The sequence below is a fragment of the Desmodus rotundus genome, chromosome 9 (assembly GCF_022682495.2).
Source record: "Desmodus rotundus isolate HL8 chromosome 9, HLdesRot8A.1, whole genome shotgun sequence".
NCBI classification, from domain to species: Eukaryota; Metazoa; Chordata; class Mammalia; order Chiroptera; family Phyllostomidae; genus Desmodus; species Desmodus rotundus.
Window position 1 is genome coordinate 18,963,544 of NC_071395.1, and position 20,801 is coordinate 18,984,344.

Below are 20,801 nucleotides of genomic sequence, written 5' to 3' on the forward strand. Positions count from 1 at the left end.
TATCACATCCATACCTCTCAGTCCCTTTTGCTTAATTGGTTAACTCCTATTTATCTCTGGCTCAAACCTCATTTCCTCAGGGACGCCTCTTTACACTTGGTTGGGTCTCACTATTATAGGCTTTTTACATCATCATGTCCCCCCCACCCCCCATTGGACTTACTGTTCTTATTTATGTGCTTATGTAAATCATCTTAATGAGGGCAGGTAATAGACCTGCCTTCACCATGTTTGTTCACCTTTAGATCCCTGAGACAGTACAGTACCTACCACACATTAGGTGCGCATAAATATTTGTTGAATGAGTGAATAACATGAAAAAACGAATCAGATATCACCGTTACCTAATTGATTAATGTACATATAGTGCCAATACCAAAGACATTCATTGTAAAAGTGAAATGGGCCCCACGAAGAGTTCATATAGGGAAGGTGCCTGCTCCCTCCACAGTGCTGCTGTTAGAAAGGAGTTTTGGAATGATTTTAAAGAATTGTCTTTAGAAGTAGTTTATAAGCCACATTACAAAAATCACCTAAGCTTTCGTTAAAAATAATATCCAGCTTGACTATTGTTTTTATTTTCTAAATGTACTTCCAGCTTACAGATACCAAGTCCCACTTTCAAAGGAACCAAATTTGCCACAGTTGAAAATTTCAAAAGAATGTCACATTCATGAAGGCAACTGTAAAAGAGTTGTTCCTAGAATATTTTGAGCATTGGCAGGCATTTCGTAATAAGCGCGTAGTCTTTGAAGAGACTCATGCCTATGGATGTGCGGGCTCTGCTCTTTCTGTTAAAATCTTCCATGAAGCCACTCTTCATGTTATAAAGGTGGCCCCCTTTCTGCTTCTGGCCATGAGGCAGAGGGATGTATTTTTCTTAAGTTACTTACTTCTTCCTTGTGCTTTTTATCCTCCCCAGGCAAAATGGGTCTTGGGATTTTTCTTTTCTTTCCCTACCACCCTCCGTCCCTCCGTTTCCCTTCCTTCCTTTTCTTTCTCCCCCGTTTTTTTTTTTTTTTTTTTTTACCAGACAGAAATATAATAGGGAATTGACTTAACCATTATAAAGTGCTTTAATTTTTTTAGATGTTGAATGCTGTGTTTTGCAAAAATCCCTGTTAGTGCGAAACATCACAGAACTGGGACCACATTCTTCCATTGAAAAGTATCAGAGATTCTTGCCAGTTCTGCTATTCAAGCTTATTTATTCAATACTTTTGTTGATTTAGCCACTAACACTGAACCTCTTGTGGGCTAGGTATTGCCCTTTGACCTCCTGATTTTGGAAGAAACTTGCTGTGTGTACTGCCTTTCTCTAATAGCTCAAATCAGCATTGATTTTAGGTAGAAGTAACTGATTTTAAAATAACACATACTTGTCTGGGCCTCTTGATCTATGGGAACACTTTAGGATTTCCTGAACTGATAACTGCAGCTGTTGAAGATTATCTTCAAGCAGGACATATGCTACATCTCCGTTCAGGTCACCATTCGCACTGTTCTTTTTGCTTGTTCACCTTTGGGAAAAATGCACTCAACTCAGCATGATGTGGATGCTTTCCGAATAGCTCTGTAAGCTAACGTTTTAGTGGCAAGTCTTAGCCACGTGGCCAGTAACAAAAGTTTTATTGACCCTTTATTCTCAAGTGTTCTTGTTTGCACCTGTCCAGCAGAGATTTGACTTTTATTTGTTTGTTATTTGGTGTAGTACCTGCCAGTGAAGGCTCACATTTTCATACTGCTTCAGTGCTGACAGTATATACTTAAGCAAATACAATTTTTGTGCCTCCTCAGGCAAATACATTTTCTGTGTCTAGCAATAACATCAAGATTTGTGAGAGAACAATCTTTTGAATATGACTTTGGTTAATTCATATATGCTTTTTGTCAAATAAGGGCCTTAGAGAAAGACATTGCAATGTTTGTGCAGAAGAGTAGCTATGTTCTCTGCCCATCCGTGGGAATCTCAGATCCGTGAACCTGAGTCTTAACTTTGTACCCGTATCAGTGACGTTCATCTGTGCGAGCCCTGGCCAACCGTGCCTACCTCCAAACAGAATTATTGTCCCCAGAGGGATTTAAATAATGTCAAATGCATTTTGACTGAGATGCACTTACTTTAGCACTAAGCCCTTTATTATTATTTTTTATAAATCATCCAGTCTTAAGCTGGAGTCATGTTATTATGTAATGTATTTAGTGGGTACAGTTCTCCTGCTCACCACTCATCTGATTGTTGCGCTCTCTCCTGCGAGGGGTGTTGAGGGAAGAATTACTCTTCTGTGTGAGGTAGTGCTGTCTTGGGACATTTTTTTGCTGTGGCTCCAGGAAGTCTTAGGAATGCTCGCAGTAATGTGCGCGGGTCACCTGTGCCCACCGGATGAGCACGGAAATGCTGTACGGTAATGAAAAGTTAACGGAGAATTAATACCTTGTAAACATAATCCCTTGCTATTTTAAATAATGACCTACTAAGTTCAAGCAACACATATTAAAATATTCGAACTGCAGTTGAACAGTTTACAACTGGTAAAGAAGAGGTAATAAAGGATTTAGGACAGATTATTCATTTAGCTGTGAAGGAAATAGGCTGCTTTGCATGACAGGTTTCCTAATCCTCTTTCAAAGAGGAAGCTGAAGCGAAGAGAGGTTAAATCTGTGCTCGCAGGCCTGTGGGTAATCAGTGCCAGAGCTGGGAGCTGGGGTCCAGACCCAGACCCTTGTGACAGACAGTGTGGCTGGTGATCCTGACCCCTCTGCAGTGCTGGCTTTCCCCTGGGGCGAAGGCGGTCTCTGCCATGACAAATAATGCAGACTCCTCTTATCGACACGAGGAGGCAAATTCAGATCTAACAGATAAATTAATGAATAACTTGAGGTTTTATCGAAGCAGCAATTCATTTAATAGGAATTTATCAAGGGCCTAGCACGTATGAAGCACTATGCTCTGTGCTAGAGAGGATACCAAGATCACCAACTGTCAGAGCTTGTAAATATATGCGTATATAAATAACTTTCATACAAGGCAGAATTCATTCACTCAGCAGACAATTATCTGATACCTGTGGTGTGCCAGGACTGGGCTGGACACTGCAAATCATTTTTATGTACTTGTCAATTCATCCTAAACTTTGATCGCCTCCTATGTGCCAGGCAGTGTTCTAGATCCTGGGGATATAGTTGAGAAGAGAGCAGGCAAGGTCTGGATTCTCACTGAGTGTTCACTTTAGTAGGAAGGAGGCGGACAATAAGTCAGCAAGTAAAGACCTGCTCTGCAGAGAACTAAAATGGGAGGGTGTGCAGAGAGGAACTGGGTGGCTTCACCGGATTGCCAAGATAAGTACAACATGATCTTTGCCCTGGAGTAGACAGACCTGTAGCAGTTAACTGCAGTATGATTCACTGTGAGCAGGGATTGACCTAGGAACAAAATGCCTGGGTGAGGCCTACTGTGAAGGGCCTTGCATATATCCTCATGTGAGACTGCAGGATGACTGTAAGCAGTGTGCTGACTGGGCCAGGGGCGTGCTTAGGATGGTAATTGTGGCACGTTCTGAAATACGGGCTGGACAGGGGAGAGACCAATGCTAGGATGTGGTCATCCCTCTTTGGAATTATAGCCCCAGGAGAGAGGAGGAAGTGTCACTTCTCAATGAGAGAACTGGGAAGGCTTCCTGAGTGAGGTGACATTTAAACATGGTCTTGAAACCTGCAGAGATGAAGGGGAGGGCATCTTGTGGTTATAAGGCCATGAACAAAAGAGGAAAGATGCAGCCTGTTTTGGGAGTGGCTAGGGTTATACACTGGCTGGAGCATATGCTATTTGAGAGAGAAAGACATGGGGGGTAGGTGTGATGAACTGGGGTGCTTCAGGTAAGCAAAGGGAAGCTGCAGAAGGTGTTTTAGTAGACTGACATAATCACAGTCTTAGGAATATTGTTCTTGCAGCAGTATAAAAGAACCTCGAATGGGGAGACAGAGGTGACAAGGAGATAATTCAGGAGCTGTTGTGATGCCCCTGACTAATTAGGGAGCTGATCCAGGAAGATGGCCCCGGGCTGGATTAGAGATCATGGGACCGGTGTGCAGGTAGTTGGTTGTGTAAGGCAAACTAGTGATCAGATGTGGGAAGTTGGGGAGCGGAAGGAGAAAAATCAATTCCAAGTATGTAAGCCTAGGTGACAGAAGATTTCTATGACCCACTGGGAGTGGCAGAAGGAACAATGTGTTTGAGAGGACAGATTACTTAGATTACTTTGGGATTTGTGGAGGTAATATGGTGGGGACCTTGAGGTAAAAACGTCAGATAAGTAAAGGAAAACAAGAGTTTAGCTCTGGGTTTGAATATGTAGACTGGGGTGGTAATTAAGCTGCTCCAGTTGCAGGATAGATGACTTTGACAAGGGACTGACTTGTTCAAAGAAAGGAGGCAAGGACGGAAACTTAGAAACATTGTAATTTCAGCCCTTTATTGTTATTTGTGTCCTTGTTCTTTACCACTAATACTCTCTTAATGAAACCACACTGTTGGACTTTCACCCCTTCACTCCCAGCTCAGTTTGTGATGTTGTTTGAAAAATTACGCACCTGGGCCACATTATTTTAACTCCATGTAGAGTTCAGTTTTAATCAGGGACAACGTAAACAGCTTTGTGACCTCATTTGCTATTGGGATGTTACTGGGAAATTCTCCTTTTACATCTTTCAGTGTCTCCTAGAGGAGCTGTTTTATAGGAAATGATAGTAAACAGCTTTGCTTCCCCGGAGGAGTGTAAATGTTTGCTCCTCATGGAAAATAATTTAACCAGTGACGTTTACTTTTTTCACCTTGGCTGCTAGGAAGCACAGAATCAAATTCTCTACTCAACTGTAGTGACTGTGTAGGACTCTGATAGGTGTCCGTATGCAAGTTCCGTTCCAATACCTCTTCTCCCAGCCACGGCCTTCATTTTCTTCTCCAAGTTATGCTCTCCTTGGTCATGACTTTTAATTTTCTCATTTAATACACACATTTCTCGCAAGCCACCCTCAAACTCTTTGTAGAATGAGATGAGGGCTAAATAAGGAATGCCACTACGCTGTTTATTATTTGAATGAGATATACTTAGAATGTTATGGGTCACTATATGGATACAAGAACATCAGTACATACGTACAAGGACATGTTTTAAATGTGTATGTTCCTTGTTGTCTATGAACTTTGTCATCACCAATAATTTTTAGGCAAATGGTACATATAATCAAAGACTATAAACCTAATTAAATGAAAAATGATGCAACAGTGATAGCCAAGTTCATGAGTAAAAATCCACATTCCACTCAGTCTACTCTGCCTCTTTACCAGTTATTCTTTCCCAGGTATGTGAGTCTTTGCAATAAGAATTGGAGTTTTTTGGTTGGTCATTCGTTAATTTTAATAGTTGGTTCATTTGGAAACTTGGAGTGGGTATTACTAATGGCCTGGGGCTGATTGAGCAATGTGATCTAGTGCTTTTATTTCTTATCAATGTATGCAAGCCCTTCCTGAGAAGACTGTGTGGGGTTTGGGGTTGTTCACTGTTGAGCAATGAACAGGTCACCAGTTAGGTGAAAAGAATTGGCCTCTTACCACCGATCATTCCTGGATTCTGTTGTCTGAAGAAAGATCATTTCTCTTTCATCCTATAGAGGGAAGCTTTTGCTTTCAGTGACCAGGTGAGAGACCAGACTCCTTTATAACAAAACTCTCCTAAATTATAAAATAGCCACATAATTAAAGGGATGTCTGTGATTATTGAATTTGACCTCGGCAGCCTCCAGTAGAAAATATCCCCCAGTTTTAAACTTGACAAGGTGTCGCCCTTCCCTGAAACCACTCTGTCCGTTCTTATAAAGCAGGAATACTGCAAAACTGTGCCAATGTCAGTTGAAGTGGTACAAAAAACTTTGTAGAATCAAATGAATATCAAATGAGATAGTTTTAGGAACTTTGTTTTAAAAACAGTAGTTTTTTGGTGTAAGTCATTTTTGTTTGTTTCAGACTGATTACCTGCTTTCTATTTACATGAAGTGTATTGATATCAAAATGTTTTTGCGACTCAGTTTGTATCAGGATAAATACATTTAGTTAATTAAGTGGCATTTCCTTATTCAGACCCATCTCATTCCCCCAAAAGAAGTGCAGTCGTACTAGATGTGGCAGTAAAGCTTCAGTTTCTTCTCTGTGAGTGCCACAGGCGTGGAGTTTGCCGTCACGGTGGAGCTGAGGCCCACGCTTCTGCCCTGTGTCCATGTTAAATCTCTTGGTTTTCATTAGAGCTTCTCAGCCTTACTCTAACTTACCATTGTTTATAGTAAAAAAATATCCTCAGGGTTTTTATTATGTTTAACAGAATCTTCTATTAGGAACCATAGCTTGAATTGCTTTCTGATCTCAGCACAAAAATAGTTGTTCTTTCTCTGAGCAACTGGGTTATTTTTACCCCATGAACACTGACTCCTATAACAGATCATGTTCCCCTCTACACGTTAGCTGCAGCAAAGCTTAGAGTCCCTGCCCCTCCTTTCCCTCCCTCTTCCCCCTCAACTGTCGATGGCACCTCTCTTCTGGCTCTCACTCTACCTGTGGTTCCAGTGGTTGGCACTTATCTTATTCTACTAGTTTTAAAAGCTGTTTGAAGATAAGGATTCTACTACCTTTAAAAAGTATTCTTACAGTGCTATTGCACTGACTTGTACACATCTAACAATCAACTAATAGATGAATTGAGTCTTACTAGGCCATTCAAAAATAGCTTCATGTTGGGCTCTACCTAGTGATACGGGTAAGGAGAAAGAAATGTGTAGTATGCCAGTGAAGCTTGTGAAATATGCTGCGGATCAGAGGGGTTGAATGCTGGAAAACACAGCACAATGAATTGTGACGCCCCTGTGAATGAGGAGAGAATGTTGAATATAGGAGCCAATGTGTGCTATTTCTGTCCTTGTGTCACATCTAATGCACTGCTGCGTCACAGTTGGTGGCCTGGCATCTCCTAACTTTGCTCCAGTAAGAAAGGTCCATTCTCTCTCCTAAATGAAAGATAAGGAGTTTGTTAGGAGAGAAACAATTTGATCTGTGAAGGTTTAGAAGAAGGTCTCTGCATACAAATAGTATAGAAACAATTAATTTGTAATGCAGGTTACATCACCTCTAAAATGGTTGTGAGCTGCAGCCAATGATCCATGTATTCAGCTATTACTCTGATGATTAAATTCCAGTGCAACCAAAGAGTGTGGACAGACCCATGCAGTGAATTATTACAGCATGTGACGCGCAGTCAAAATGCCTTAATAGGAAAGTCTATTGAAATGCAGATGACTGAAGGCTAAAGATCATCAAGTACATAACACTTTATTTCATAATTAAATTTAAAAAATCTGTATTTGGTATATTGAGAAAGGAAAGCTTTGTTCTTTAAAAATTAAAGAAAATTTTTGTGTTTTTATCAGTTATTACATGTTACTGGTAACCACCATGGTTCTAATAGTAAAACTTTAAATATCAGATGCTTAGAAAAAAACCTAACTAGAGAAAACTTTTTTCCTTGTGTTTCTCTCTCCCTTTCCTTCCTCTGACAACAGAATGATAAAATTTGTTCAAGTAAAAACAAAAAACTGAAGCCCTGTCTTACCAGAACTTTATTTATTTATTTTTTAAATTTTGCTTTGGGTCTTGAAAGGGGACTTTGAAGTAGCCTGTAGTTGAAAACATATCTTTAAGGATCCTTTATTGAATTAATGAGGTACCAATTATTCAGCATAATACTGATTACATTAATCTAGTTTCGAATTTTCTTTACTTCTAAGGCATGTTTTCTCCAAAGGAAACTTAATTAGTGGCATTTGTAGAGGAGGAGGCTGTGGCTTTAAAAGCACCGACTCTGACTCCTTCGAGGGTTAAATGAGTTTGTCCATCGTGACAAAGACTTAGAAGAGTGTCTGGCACAAAGTAAGTGCTATGTACGAGTGTTGCTGTTTCTATTTATTGTTGCTATTATATGGCCAAGCCATATATTTATGTAATTAAAAAATAACTTTCATTCCCTCCAGTTGGGTTTGAAGTTCTTCTGAAGCAATTGAAAAGGCTTCTGCTCTTAAAAGTTACAAGAAAAGCTAGAGAGTTCTGGAACTCCCCTTCTGCCCCCAGCCCTCTTTTACTCTACGATGACCTCACTTAAATTTTGTGGACTTCCATCTCCTCGTCTAAGATGATAGCTCCGTGGTGACGGGCATCTGGAATGGTAGGATTTTAGAGGTAGAAGGGGCATTAACCACACAGTCTACTCTTTGTACTCTTTGGGGAAACTCATCCCTTCTTTAGCTTCAGTTAGTTTTGGGGGGGTTTTTTGGTAGATTAGTATCAGTCTTTATTTTTCCTTTCATTTTATACTTTTTTCCAAAGTAGTTTTTATATATTTATAAACATAATAAATACTTGTTTGTCTATCTCCCTGCTTGAATGTAAACTTCACAAGGGCAGGGATGTTTATTTATTTTTGTTCAAGTGCCTGGTGCATAGTAGGTGCCAGGTAGGAGCTCAGTGAATGTTATTGGATAAATGAATGCATCCTCAATTGCCTAGGGGGCGTTTCTATTCATTGATCACATCTGACTCCTTTACAACAACTGCCTTTCATGATTTTCTTGTTTCCAACAGTGACACTACTTTCATGTTAGCAAAAGCAGAATCCCAGAGGAGTTGGCAGCCATACCCGAGACAGAGGAAATTAGATGATTTTCAGGGGGATTTAGACAGTCACGGCCACCAAGGCTTCAGGTGCAGAAGCAGTGACGTTTTCATATGTGGTCGGTGGGCCTGAATGTCCTCAAATGAGAAGGTTGAATCTTCTCAGATGGAACCGTCTGAGCCAGAACTGCCCAGGAAATTACTTGGAGTTACCAGAAGTTATTCCTGAAGCCATAGCTTCTGCTGGCTTAACGTTCCTGACATGCTTCCGTTGTCATGCTAGTTCCATCGGAGATTCCTTGTTGCTTCTAAACAAAGTCCCAGCTCTGCAGCTTGGTATCCAGTGAAACCTCAGAGAACGTTCTAGTTCTAGACCACACTAGAGCCCCCTGTCAGTTCTCTTCCCAGCCGAGGCCTCTTCCTCGGTGGCTCCTACAGCATCATGATTCTTGCTTTAAAGCCTCTCTGTTCACACTGTGCTATCGTTCACCACATGGTGAGGTTTTCCTCCTCCTTCACTCATCCAAGCCCGTCTTTCTTAATCAATCCACCAGGGAAGCTTTCAGCTCGTACGTGAAGCCATCTGTATCATGTTTTTGGGCTCCCAAATGTTGCATTATTCTTAAATATTCCTTTTGCATCTTTATTGCTTTTCCTACTTTATGATTATCTTTCTGAGGGAAGGAACTAATGGAATAATGGTGTTGAGGGTTAGGGAATGAATCACAAATCAGAACTAAAGCAAAACCTGACAAACTGGAACAAAACTGACTTAATGTAAGTGTATTCCTAGCCTGTGATAAAGTTTTCAAGGGCTTCAGAAAATGCCAAGGTTGAGTCCTTCCTACTTTTTTAAGCATTAAAATGTCCTTTAAAAAAGTTAAATGATGGTGATAACATCTAGTAATATTAATGGCTTCAAATAAATTATCTTTATTTGGAAAAAGTAGAAAATTTGCAATTGACTTGGTTGTGTGTGTGTGTGATTTTACTGGTTCGTGAAATCAGAAAGTCTAGGAGAGACAAGACTTAATGGCTGCTAATCATGGGAGCTCACATCCCCCTCCCTTCACCCTTCACCAGGTGGCCATTCTCTTCCCCTGCTCAGTAGCGCAGTATTCACTCTCCAGGGTCTCAGATGTTGGCTTGAGATTCTCATGCTCTGGTTTGACTCTGTTCATCTAGCCTGAGAATGCATGAAAGTTACCTTCTAAATGTGCAAAAAGAATTTCCTTCTATCTCTTGAACTTCAAAGAATATATATTTTTTGTATACTGTAGATTAATCTAGACAATGACATTCCATCGCCTTTCTAAGTAAATCAGCTTTATTCATGTCATCAGAAGAGAAATTTTTATGGTTTTCTAATTTTTCAGGCTGATGGAAAAACTCAGTGAGGATACAAAAGACATAAATTTCTTCATTTTCTTTTAAAATCTTAAACCATTTGGTTCTCTCGTTCCACACTGTAAGGCAAGTTAACATTCCCCTTTTTACAATCGTTCCACAATTTCAAGTTTTCATTGAATACACTATATGTATACTCTTGGAGTTTGACATATTAATTATAAGGAGTATTTGATCACATATAATCTTAATAATGCTCAACAATACCCCAGGATTCACACTTGTGTGGAATGCTGACAGGCTGACAGGCAGTGGGGGGCCAACATTGTGCTTTGCTGAGCTGACTGGTGGCGGGAGAGGCAGGGTGTTGCCATGTTACGGCAGACGTGATGTGGTATCTCCTGGTTACTGTGCAGTTCCAGACAATAGGTGTCTGCTGTCTTAGAGTTTATTGGTTGCAAAAAACAGAACCTTTTCAAGGTAACATAAAAAAGAAAAAATCTGAAACATGTAGGATTTAACAGCCACTCTCCGTGATACCAGTGCACCCATAAGGGATAATGGAATGGCACATTGCCCCCTGGTATCCTGCCTTTCTCTGCTTCTCTATTTCCTCTTTCACATGGGCCAACGTATGTATGAGTATACTGCCAGCATTGACATGACCTTTTGGTTTTAGGCTCATGATTTTGTTTGTATTTTTCTTAAGTCACATTCTCAAAAAGACAATTTGATTGGTTTATTTCAGCCTATGGGTCCATTTCCCTGGGATCAGGTAACTAACAATGACCGGTTGGGGTTGGGGTTGGGGAGGAATTAATGTGGTACAAACTGGGCAGATTTTAGTTGGATATTTCACTCCTGCATTGGTTCTTTCTTTTTAATTTATTCTTCCTTATTTTCTATACTTTTGTCTTTTCACTACACACTTGGAGAGATTTCCTCATTATTACCTTATAGTACTTCCACTGAATTTTTTTTCTGGTAATCCTATTTTCAAAAATATTTACAAAGTTCTTGTTCTCTAGTCACTTTATTTTCATTGTGTCTCATTCTTGTTTAATGGTTGTAGTATCTTCTTGAATCTCTTTGAGTTGTTTTAGAGATACTTATTTTTTTTAAGATTTTATTTATTTTTAGAGAGAGAGGAAGGGAGGGAGAAAGAGAGGGAGAGAAACATCAATGTGTGGTTGCCTCTCATGTGCCCCCCGACCAGGAACCTAGGCTGCAACCCAGGCATGTGCCCTGATTGGGAATTGAACCAGCGACTCTGGTTTGCAGGCCAGTGCTCAATCCACTGAGCCACACCAGCCAGGGCTAGAGATACTTTTTTTTAAAAGTGCTTTTCTGTTTCTGGAACTATCTTTTCTCAGTGTCATTTATTTATATTTTTTAACCTCCGACATCACTGATTTTCCTTGTACACTTGGTTGCCTATTTATAATTAAGAATAAAGGCCTGGAGTTTCCTCCACCCTTTTAAAGAGATCTGTATGTAGAGAGTTTTTTTGCCCCAAGCTGTCCCTTTCCCCTGAGTAGGAATTCTAAATTCCTACTAAATTGTGTGTGTGTGTGTGTGTGTGTGTGTGTGTGAGAGAGAGAGAGAGAGAGAGAGAGAGAGAGAAATAGGGCAGGGCACTCGGTTGTCTGCTGGCCACTTTGCTTCACCCCCAAAATGCCCTAAAGAGGAGGACTTATTCCGAGGGACCAAAATTCACTTTGGAAGGCTTCATAAGCCATCCCTCACTTCCTACCACCGCAATCGGTTCAGCTCCTGTAAAGATGAATCCCAGATGTCTCACCTGGCACTCCCCTTGGCCAAGCTCCCTGAAGGCTCCTATGGTCCTCCCCACTCTGCGATGCCTGTTGAGTCTGAGCTCAAGGTATCTCCCCTGGCTACTGTTGAGCAGATTGCCTTCGTGGTGGCCCTGGGTGGCAGCTTTCCTCTCACTGTCTCACCTGTCAGCACATTCCCATTTCCTGCTCTGTTTTCCAGAGATTTGTTGAAATCTCTTGTCCATTTAAAGTTCTCTTCCAGCAAACTTTTCTTATTCTTTCAGAATTCTTTAGTTTCGTGTTTTGACGCTTTCGCTTCGCTAGGGATTCGGGAGAGCCCATCAGGCTGTCAACCATCTTGCAATTAAAACCTCATCAGATTGTCCTTTTAAAAGGTAGCATTTGGCTTTTGGCTTTTATTTCACTTTTTTTAAAATGAGAACTATACCACAAACACACATATATAAAAGAATACATATCAGTGTACACGTATAATTTAAAGAGAAAGAGTAAAAAGAACACTGGTACCTACCATGTAGCTTGAGAAATAGAATGTCATATTTTTAGTTCCTTGAAACCCTGTATGTCCTTTCTCGATTGTGTCTTCCTCATCCCCTCTGCCTCCTGGGGTAACCGTTATTTTTCATTTATCAGTCATTCCCTTGCTTTTTATAAAAACATGAATCCGCCTCATGGACATTTATCTCTAAACTATACGTTGTTTAATTTTAGCTACTTTTGCTCTTTGTATAAATAGAAGCATGTAGTATGTACTCTTCGGAACCTTGCTGTTTTACTCAAGAATGTTTTGAGATGCATTCCTGTTTATTCATGAGGCTGTATGCTATTTATTTGATGGCTGTAGAGCATTGCATTGTAAGAATACACCACACTGAGTTATGTTTTCCACTGCTGACGGACATTTGTGTTTGTGTGACTTTTTGCAACCATGAGAAAGAGTGGCGTGAACGTAGTTCCTGTTGCACACGTGCTAGAGTTTCTCTAACGGATAAGCCCAGGAGTGGAGGTGTGGGGTCATCGAGGGTACGCATGGTTTCACTGGGCGATGACAACCGCGTGTGGAGTGGTTGTACCAGGATCGTCACAGGCGAGCACGAAATTGCCTGTGGCTCAACGACCCTTGGGGTGGTCAGAGTTTTAAAAATTTTTGTCTACTTTGTGGCTGTGAAATTATATCTTACTGTATGTTTTTAAAATTGAGATGTGATTTATGTATAGTATAATGTGCCTTATTGTGACTTTGATTTTTATTTTCCTGATTATGAATGAGGTTAAAGATACATTTTCATACAGCTATTAATCTTTCATGCTTTCTCTTCTGTGAGTTTGCCATATTTTTTTCCAGTTAGTTTTATCTTATTGACTGGTGGGTGTTCCTTATATATCCTGGATATATGTGTGTGTGTGTGTGTGTGTGTGTGTGTGTGAGACAACATTTATTTGTGTGTGGGGGGGTGGTATTCAATATTCTGCAAATATAATTATGGCACTTACCTTTTGGTTGTGGTTAATCTTCGACAAAACTGAGAAGTAGGTTTTAGCACCTTAAAAATTTTGGACTCTTTTTTGTCCTGCCCTCCTCCTAATCTACCCCCACTGTGAAACAGTTCTGGTTGAAAAAGCATCCTGACCTTCAGGAACTCAGAATGTTCTCTTTGGCATGCATGCTGTTAAAGCTGGAGCACAGTGCTGTTGATGCTGGACGCTGACAGACCTGTGTCAGCGCGGCCAGACCGGGGCTGGCCAGCACCTGGGCTGAGAGAGGTGGTAGGCTGCTGTGGACGCTGGTCCACATCTCTAACCGGAAAGCTCCAGTGATTTTCTTGGCTGTGCTTAACACATCTCTGAAATTTAATGTTTCGTGAGTTGAATTTATAAAACGATAGCTTTAATTACTACCCATTCATTTCTTCACTTGACAGCGTACCCTGAAGTTAACTTAAGGGACATTTTCTTTTAAGTGGTGATAATTCTATAAATCAAAACTTTATGAAAGGGTTGAAACGGCAGATTTTATGCCTATTTCACCACAATCATAATTTAAAAAAAAACCCAAAGACTGGAAAGAAAACTTTTTGGAAGACTTAGGACTCTAATAAAAGGATAGAGATGACACTCTGAAGTAGTGTATCTGTTGTGGAGTATGGAGCCGTCTTTTGAAAGTTAATTACTGATGTGTGGTAATTGGGCAATTCCCCTTTTACATAAGCTGCTTACTCTTTTTTGTCATAAATAATATTCTTTTAAGAAGGTTTAACTTTTTTTGAGTTTCTGTAAATTTGGGAGTGAATTTCAAGGGTTATATTTTCACTTATCTTCTCTCCCTAATCCTAGCTCTCACCTCCCCCTTTGCTGCGGCATCGTGGGCTTCCTGCCATTCTCTCTAATCAGCATCGTTGTCCTCCTCAGGGCCTTCGCACAGGTGGTTCTTTTCCCTCTGCCTGCTCCTGCTTATCTTGTTATTTTTAAACATTGTGGTAAAGTATACCACATGCTATGGGCTGAATCTTAATCCCCCAATTGACATGTTGAAGCCCCAACCTCTAGTACCTCAGAGTGTGGCTCTTTGGGGACAGGGTCTTTAAAGAGATAATTAAGTGAAAATGAGGTAATTTGGCTGGTGGGGGGGGGGCGGCTGGTTGCATATGAATGGTGTCCTGATAGGAAGAGGGGATTTGGACACAGACAGTGGCAGAAGGAAGACCGTGTGAAGACACAGGATAAGTCATCAACAGGCCAACGTGAGAGTTCCCAGAAGAAAGAGACCCTGTTGGCACCTGACCTTGATCTCATACTTCCGGCCTTCAGCATTGTGAGAAAATAAATTTCTGTCATTTAAGCCACCCTGTCTGTGGAACTTTGCTGTGGTAGTCCTAGCAAACGAATGCAATGCAGAAGATGAAATTTGCCATGTTAACGAGTGGCATTAAGTACATTCACGTTGTTGTACAACCGTCACCACCGTCCATCTCCAGACCTGTTGTCATCTTGCCAGACAGACACCCCCTTCTCCCTGCCCGCTTGTCTCTGGAAACCACCGTTCTACTTTCTGGCTCTAGGAATTTGAGTACTTGGGTACCTCCTGTACGTGAAACCATACAGTATTTGTTCTTTTGTGACTGGCTGATTTCACTTTGCATAATGTCTCAAGTTTCATCCACGTTGTAGCATTCCCTCTTTATGACTGCATAATATTCGACTGTATGTATGTGCCACATTTTGCACATTGTGTTTATGAATTCATCCATCGATAGACATTTGTGTTGCTTCTACCTTTTGGGTATTGTGAATGTTGCTGTGAATATGTGTTTACAGATATCTCTTTAAGAGCCTGCTTTCATTTCTTTTGGGTATATGTCTAGAAGTGTAATTGCTGGATTATGTGGTAATTCTACTAATTACTACCCAATTTTTTTAGGAAGCACTATACTGTTTTCTATATTGGCTGCATCATTTTACATTCCCAAGGGTTTCAGTGTTTCCACATCTTTGTTAACACTTGTTATTGTCTGGTGTGGTTTTTTTTTTGATAGTAGACATGGTATTACTGGGTATAAAGGCTTTCAGTGATGATGCAGTGCTCTATTGATTTTTATTAGAGGTAGGTAGTAAAAGAAAGATGTCTTTTAATTGTCATTGGGTTAAGTCAATTACCAAAGGGTTGTGAAGTGGCTTTCATATGCCTCTGAATTCAGAGGTTTCGCCTTGGAGGCTCGCAGGAAGCATTGAAATTATTGGTATGAAAGACTGGCAGACATTTTTTTTTCCTTATTTGGTCCAGAAACTTCATTTCTGTAAGTAATTTTGGGTCTGCTTGTGTGATACAGGACCCACTATGCCAAATTTTAGGCATTTCTCACTACAAAGACTCAGTGAAATAGTTCTTTTTGCAGAACTGAAGAGGCTAGTAAGTTTAGCTTTATCCTCCAGGGAAAATTTACATTTTCCTAAGTGTTGACAGCTGTGTTTGCATAAAACACTCATGTACCTAACAATTACAGTTTGGTGAAGGAAACAGAGCACGGCGTATTAGGCTTCAGAAGTCTCAAGAAGAGGATGTAGTAAAGCACAAGGAGCCTGAGAGATGCACAAGTGCTTCCTGAAGGGCATTTTTGAAATCATCAAAGAGTGATATGTTTAACCATAAATATTGCATTACAGCTGCCTAAAAGATTATAGAGTCAAAGAGGCTGAGTAAGAAATATTTATAAATAGATCCCTTAACTTTAGTTTGTGTGTGGAAATGGAAATTTTTGTTTGGGTTTATTTATCTTTTCTTTGTCCTTTGCTTGGATTTTTGTTCACTCCAACAGCAATTCTCGATGGCTTACAGTGAGCAGCATAAGAAAAACCATTTTTTGTTATGGCTTGGGACAGACAGAGGCACGTGGTCACATTGGGAGGTCCTATTCCAGTCACCCCCGACCCCCATTTTGACATTCTAAACTCCAGTTTGTATAGATGAAAATTTGACTTGGAAGCAGCTCCGTTTAATAATCACGAGTTCACAGCATCAATTAGCATCACAGTACCCAGCGCAATTCATTTTACAAGTACAACTCATATTTTTCTTTGTGCAATTTGTACCCCCACTGGTTTGAGTATTCATAGGAAATATAATTAAAGTTATTGAAGCCAAAGCATATAAGGATGTTCCCCCTATTATTAGCCAGTCTTCACCATCACTGTAATAATAGAGCTCCGTCTGAGAACCCTGAAAACTCTGCCAGTGCTTGATAGGCTTTGTAAACTGAGAGAACCACTGCTGTCAACGGGGGGCAGGCCGGTCGTCCCCCAGCAGGGACACTGTTGGCCGGTTTAATCTCTTCGGAATAGTAATGCTGGGTTAGGAGTCCATAGCTCACATCACATGCCTTTCCACAGGCATGGTACAAGGAACAGGAGTCAATGGTGTTGCTTTCTTGAAGTGTGGCACCCTCTGCCCCACCCAGGTCTGTCCTTGTACTTTGGAGGTTCAGAGCTGACTCAGGGAGAAGCTACATCAACATCAGTGGCCCTGATCGAGGTCAGTGGGACCACACCTCAGTCCTTGTTATTGGTATGAAATACGGCACTGCCTCTGAAGGCAGAAAGGCTGAAGGCTGGGTGTACTTTACTGTTAATTAATTGATTGATGAGTTGTGTCCTTTATGTTTAACAAATAGATGTCAGAAAGTCTGCTGTGTGTGTAGAGAGCTGAGTTTGGGTCTATAGAGGGCTATAAAACAAGCGTGCAATGCAGTTTCTATTAAAGTCATCTAGAGTATAAGATGGAAGTAGGGAGTGCAGAGAAGATGCCCAGCTGGTGGCAGCTAGGACTGCGTTGTGCGGTACAGAGCATCTGTGCCACGGAACGCTAGGGGAGGGAGCTGGCCCTTACACCTCTCAGGAGAGGAAGTAAAGGCGAAGCAAATGAGGGTACCAGGTAGAGAGCTATTGGGTTGGCCAAGAACTCCATTACGTTTTTTTCCTTATCATGGCTGTAGTAGTGCTTAGTTGTATTATTTAAAGTCATTCGAAACAACTTTGGTAGAGTGTATTGTGACAGCTGTCATATCAGTACACATTTAAAAAAAACCATCAAAATTGGTGAATTTTTGTGCAGCCATTTTAATATTGAAGATGGAAGAATATATGCCACATTTTTGGCATCTTATGCTTTATTATTTCAAGAAAGGTAAAAACACAGCTGAAATGCAAAAAAAAAAAAAGATTTGTGCGGTGTATGGAGAAGGTGCAGTGGCTCATGGAACATGTCAAAAGTGGTTTGCAAAGGTTCTTTGTGCTATTGGCCTTTTGGCCAAATAATTCTTGGCTGTGGGGCTGTCATGCATTGGAAGATGTTTAGCAGCACCCCTGGCCTCTACCCACTGGAAGCCAATGGCAGGAGAGAGCCGACACACTCAAAAAAAATATCCGAATCAATAAAGTTATTGGTGAAAAATGAAAAAATGTGTCTTTTATTTTATGGAAAAAATGTAACAGAGATTTTGGCCAACCCAATGCTTTCTGCACAATGGCTCCTGACTCCTTAAGGGCGTTAGCCCTTTAGAAAGTATATCCTGACTCTCCAATAGTGGTCAGATTCAGTATTGTTAAAATTTATAAATAAGTATTTTTCATCCGATAATGAAGGTAATAAGTTCTTTTTTTGTAGGGTAGAAAACTTGTAAAAGACACATAGACACAGAGAAAATAAATCACCCTTATTCCAGTTACCTGGAAATAATTCCTGTTAACCTTGTGGAATATGCCCTTAACTCCTTTTTTTCTATGTAAGTGACTTCAATTATACTTACTTTGGATTCTCAGATCAGAGGGTGTATGGATTTCATAAAGGACAAATTTAAGTTGGGTTTGTACAAGATCACTGAATTGGTTTATTGTGATGATAATTTTGACCTCGCCTATCTTAACTTTTGGTTATTTTGAAAATTTTTTGTCACCTTTCAAAAAACCCATTTGTCTTCATTTTAGAATATTTTAAAGCAAATGATTTTATTTTAAAGGAATGTTTTCAATGGATAGACTTTTGGGAATGATAGGAGATGGAGATTTTCTCAAACTAAATAGAAGTTATGATTGTTTAATTTTATATCAATAAATCTCTGCAATAGGTAAATATCTTTACAGTCTCATAGTGTTGAATTTTTGTATGTTTTACGGGGTATTTTTTCCCAGAAATGATGTGTTGTTAAGAAGGTGTGTGTGTATTCCTTAATTATTAGTGACCTCTTTTTATCATTAATGGAAAATCTATGTGGGTTAAGCTAGTAAGAAAAGCAGAATATGAGATGTCAGACAATTTAATTTTTGATATGTGCAGAGCTGTAGGTGAATTTGAGATCCTGACCTCTGACAGGTGCATTTGGAACAAGAAATTGCCTGGGAAATGGCCTTCTGTACTTAGGGAAGAGCCTGGCTTTTGAAGGATGTTTTCTGATCTGCCACTGTTCTATTTGCTCTGCCATTTGTGCCAGGCCGTGAAAGCTAACGGTGGGATGCTGTGTTGTGGAAGAACCTTATGGATTCTCCGTGTTTGGGAAGTTGTTACTGTCCATAAAACTACAAAGCAGAGTAGCTTTTTGGCTGATTGAGAGATCTTAACCTTTTTGGAAATTGATGGCTCTATGCTATGGTTTTTAGAAAGGCATTGTTTTTATATAATGTCTAGCTGCCCTAGTTCTATAATGTCTTTGTTTAAAAAAATTCTGGGTAACTGAGACCTTTTGTTTGTGGGGGAAGGGGTGTCACAAAATCAGGGCCCAGACAGTTTAGTGAGAATATACAATTCTAAGGAAGAGTGACGATTGTGCCAGATGAGAGAAAGCTTCCCTCTCCAAAGGCAATGAAAAACCAAAAATCAGAACATATTGTGACAGCCAAACCGAAAGTCCAAATTTGTCCTGAAGCCTACCAGTGTGTCTGTTTATGCCAGTTATCCTCGTAAAAATAACAGTAGTAGAGTAGTAGTATAATACAGTAAAAGTAGCTAACAATTTTTGATAGCTTACTCTGTGCCAGGCACGTGCATTATCTCATTCTGTCTCCACGTTAAAGGCAAATGCTCTTATTAACCCACTTAGACATAAAGCTGAGGCTGAGAGAGGGTATTTGTCCACGGCACTGGGATGGTAAGCAGCAACTCAAAGCTAGGTTTGTCTGACTCTGGATCTTGAGCTCTGTGTTTTGATTTTAGGCCACAGAACTTTGAATTGCATTGGGTAGGAAGGAAATTGTCAGTCAGTGGTTAAGCTACTCAACGTTGGCACGGCCAGCTTTGTGACCTTGGAGGAGGCAGCCAAGCCTGGGAGAAAGGGCAGTGTTCTTGGTCCTAGAGGAAGAGGAAGCGGCAAGATCAGTCTGCAGCAATGTGGACAGGCTAGAGAAAAGTCTTCACCAGGTGCCTGGAGAGGTCATTAAAGAAAACAACAGTTCCTTCGAGGTGCAGAAGGTGTGTGGGGGTTGGGAGTGTGGGGTGTCTGCAGTACAGAGAAGTGGAAAATCAGGCTAAAGGGAAGTTTCGTAGGAGCTTGTGATGTTAGGTGTTGGCAGATGTGAGTAATGTTACAGGGATGTTATGTGCCGTGGGTTTAGCAGTGTATGAGGGACTATCTAGGGCTGTTGAATAAAGAACTGAAATGTATGTGGTCTGAGATTTAATCCAGGGCTTCCTGTTACAGTACACGTTAAAACTAAATGAGGTTTTCGTCTGGGTGGAGGGGACTGACTTTTCTCCGCTGCAGGCTCCCCACACTCACCTTGGGGTGGATTTCTGGGGCATCGTGGATCTGTATCAGGATCACTGGCATTTCCCGTGGTATTTAGTAGAAAGAGAGTCATAAAGAAAGGATGCTGACAGACCTTCGGTTGTTGAATTAACCAGCACCACTGAAATGTTTGGCTATTAACATAGCACCTTTACACAAACAAGCCAGTAACTTGTTGCACATCATAGCTCTCAAAGCCCCTCTGTCTAAATGAATTTAACTCAAGGAAGTGAAAAGGAAAGTCAAGCTCTGCCACCTGGCAGCACGTGAACATGAACCTTAGGAAACACAGCAGCCTCTGTGAGAGGCCTGTCTGCCTGAACCTCACAGACCCCTACGATTTTTTAAAGATTAAAAAAGAGTTTTGTACACACACACACACAATTAAAGAGCTCTGTCTTGACTATTTTCCCTGAAAAAATGTGAATATACTACAAAAATATATGAGAAGTTAAGATTGATGAGTAGATTTTGTTTTCTGCAGTCTGAAGACTTTTAAATAGATACTGGAGGAGGAAGCAAACTTAGTTGCAGGAAACCTAATACTGCTAGACGAAGTGGGAGACTGGGACCAAAAATAGAGCAGGAGTTGGGTCTAGGGAAGCCCTTTTGTTGAATTGTTTCACTGGCTTTAAATGATCGCTTTCCTAGAAGCAACAAGAAAAACTGGTCCAGTTT

The 20,801-nt window shown here is 40.5% G+C and overlaps 1 protein-coding gene across 8 annotated transcripts in view; it reads left to right on the forward strand.

Annotated features, from left to right (window-relative positions):
• The window catches only part of FHIP1A (FHF complex subunit HOOK interacting protein 1A), a 187,839-nt gene that overhangs the window by 16,626 nt on the left and 150,412 nt on the right, over positions 1–20,801 (forward strand). The window contains exon 1 of one of the 8 annotated variants that reach the window (XM_045202367.3): positions 19,369–19,807. The exons of the other annotated variants lie outside the window; for them this stretch is intronic. The gene's annotated coding sequence lies outside the window, so the exon portion shown is untranslated. Of the gene's footprint in view, positions 1–19,368; positions 19,808–20,801 lie in introns of those variants that run through there. 8 annotated transcript variants of the gene reach the window in all.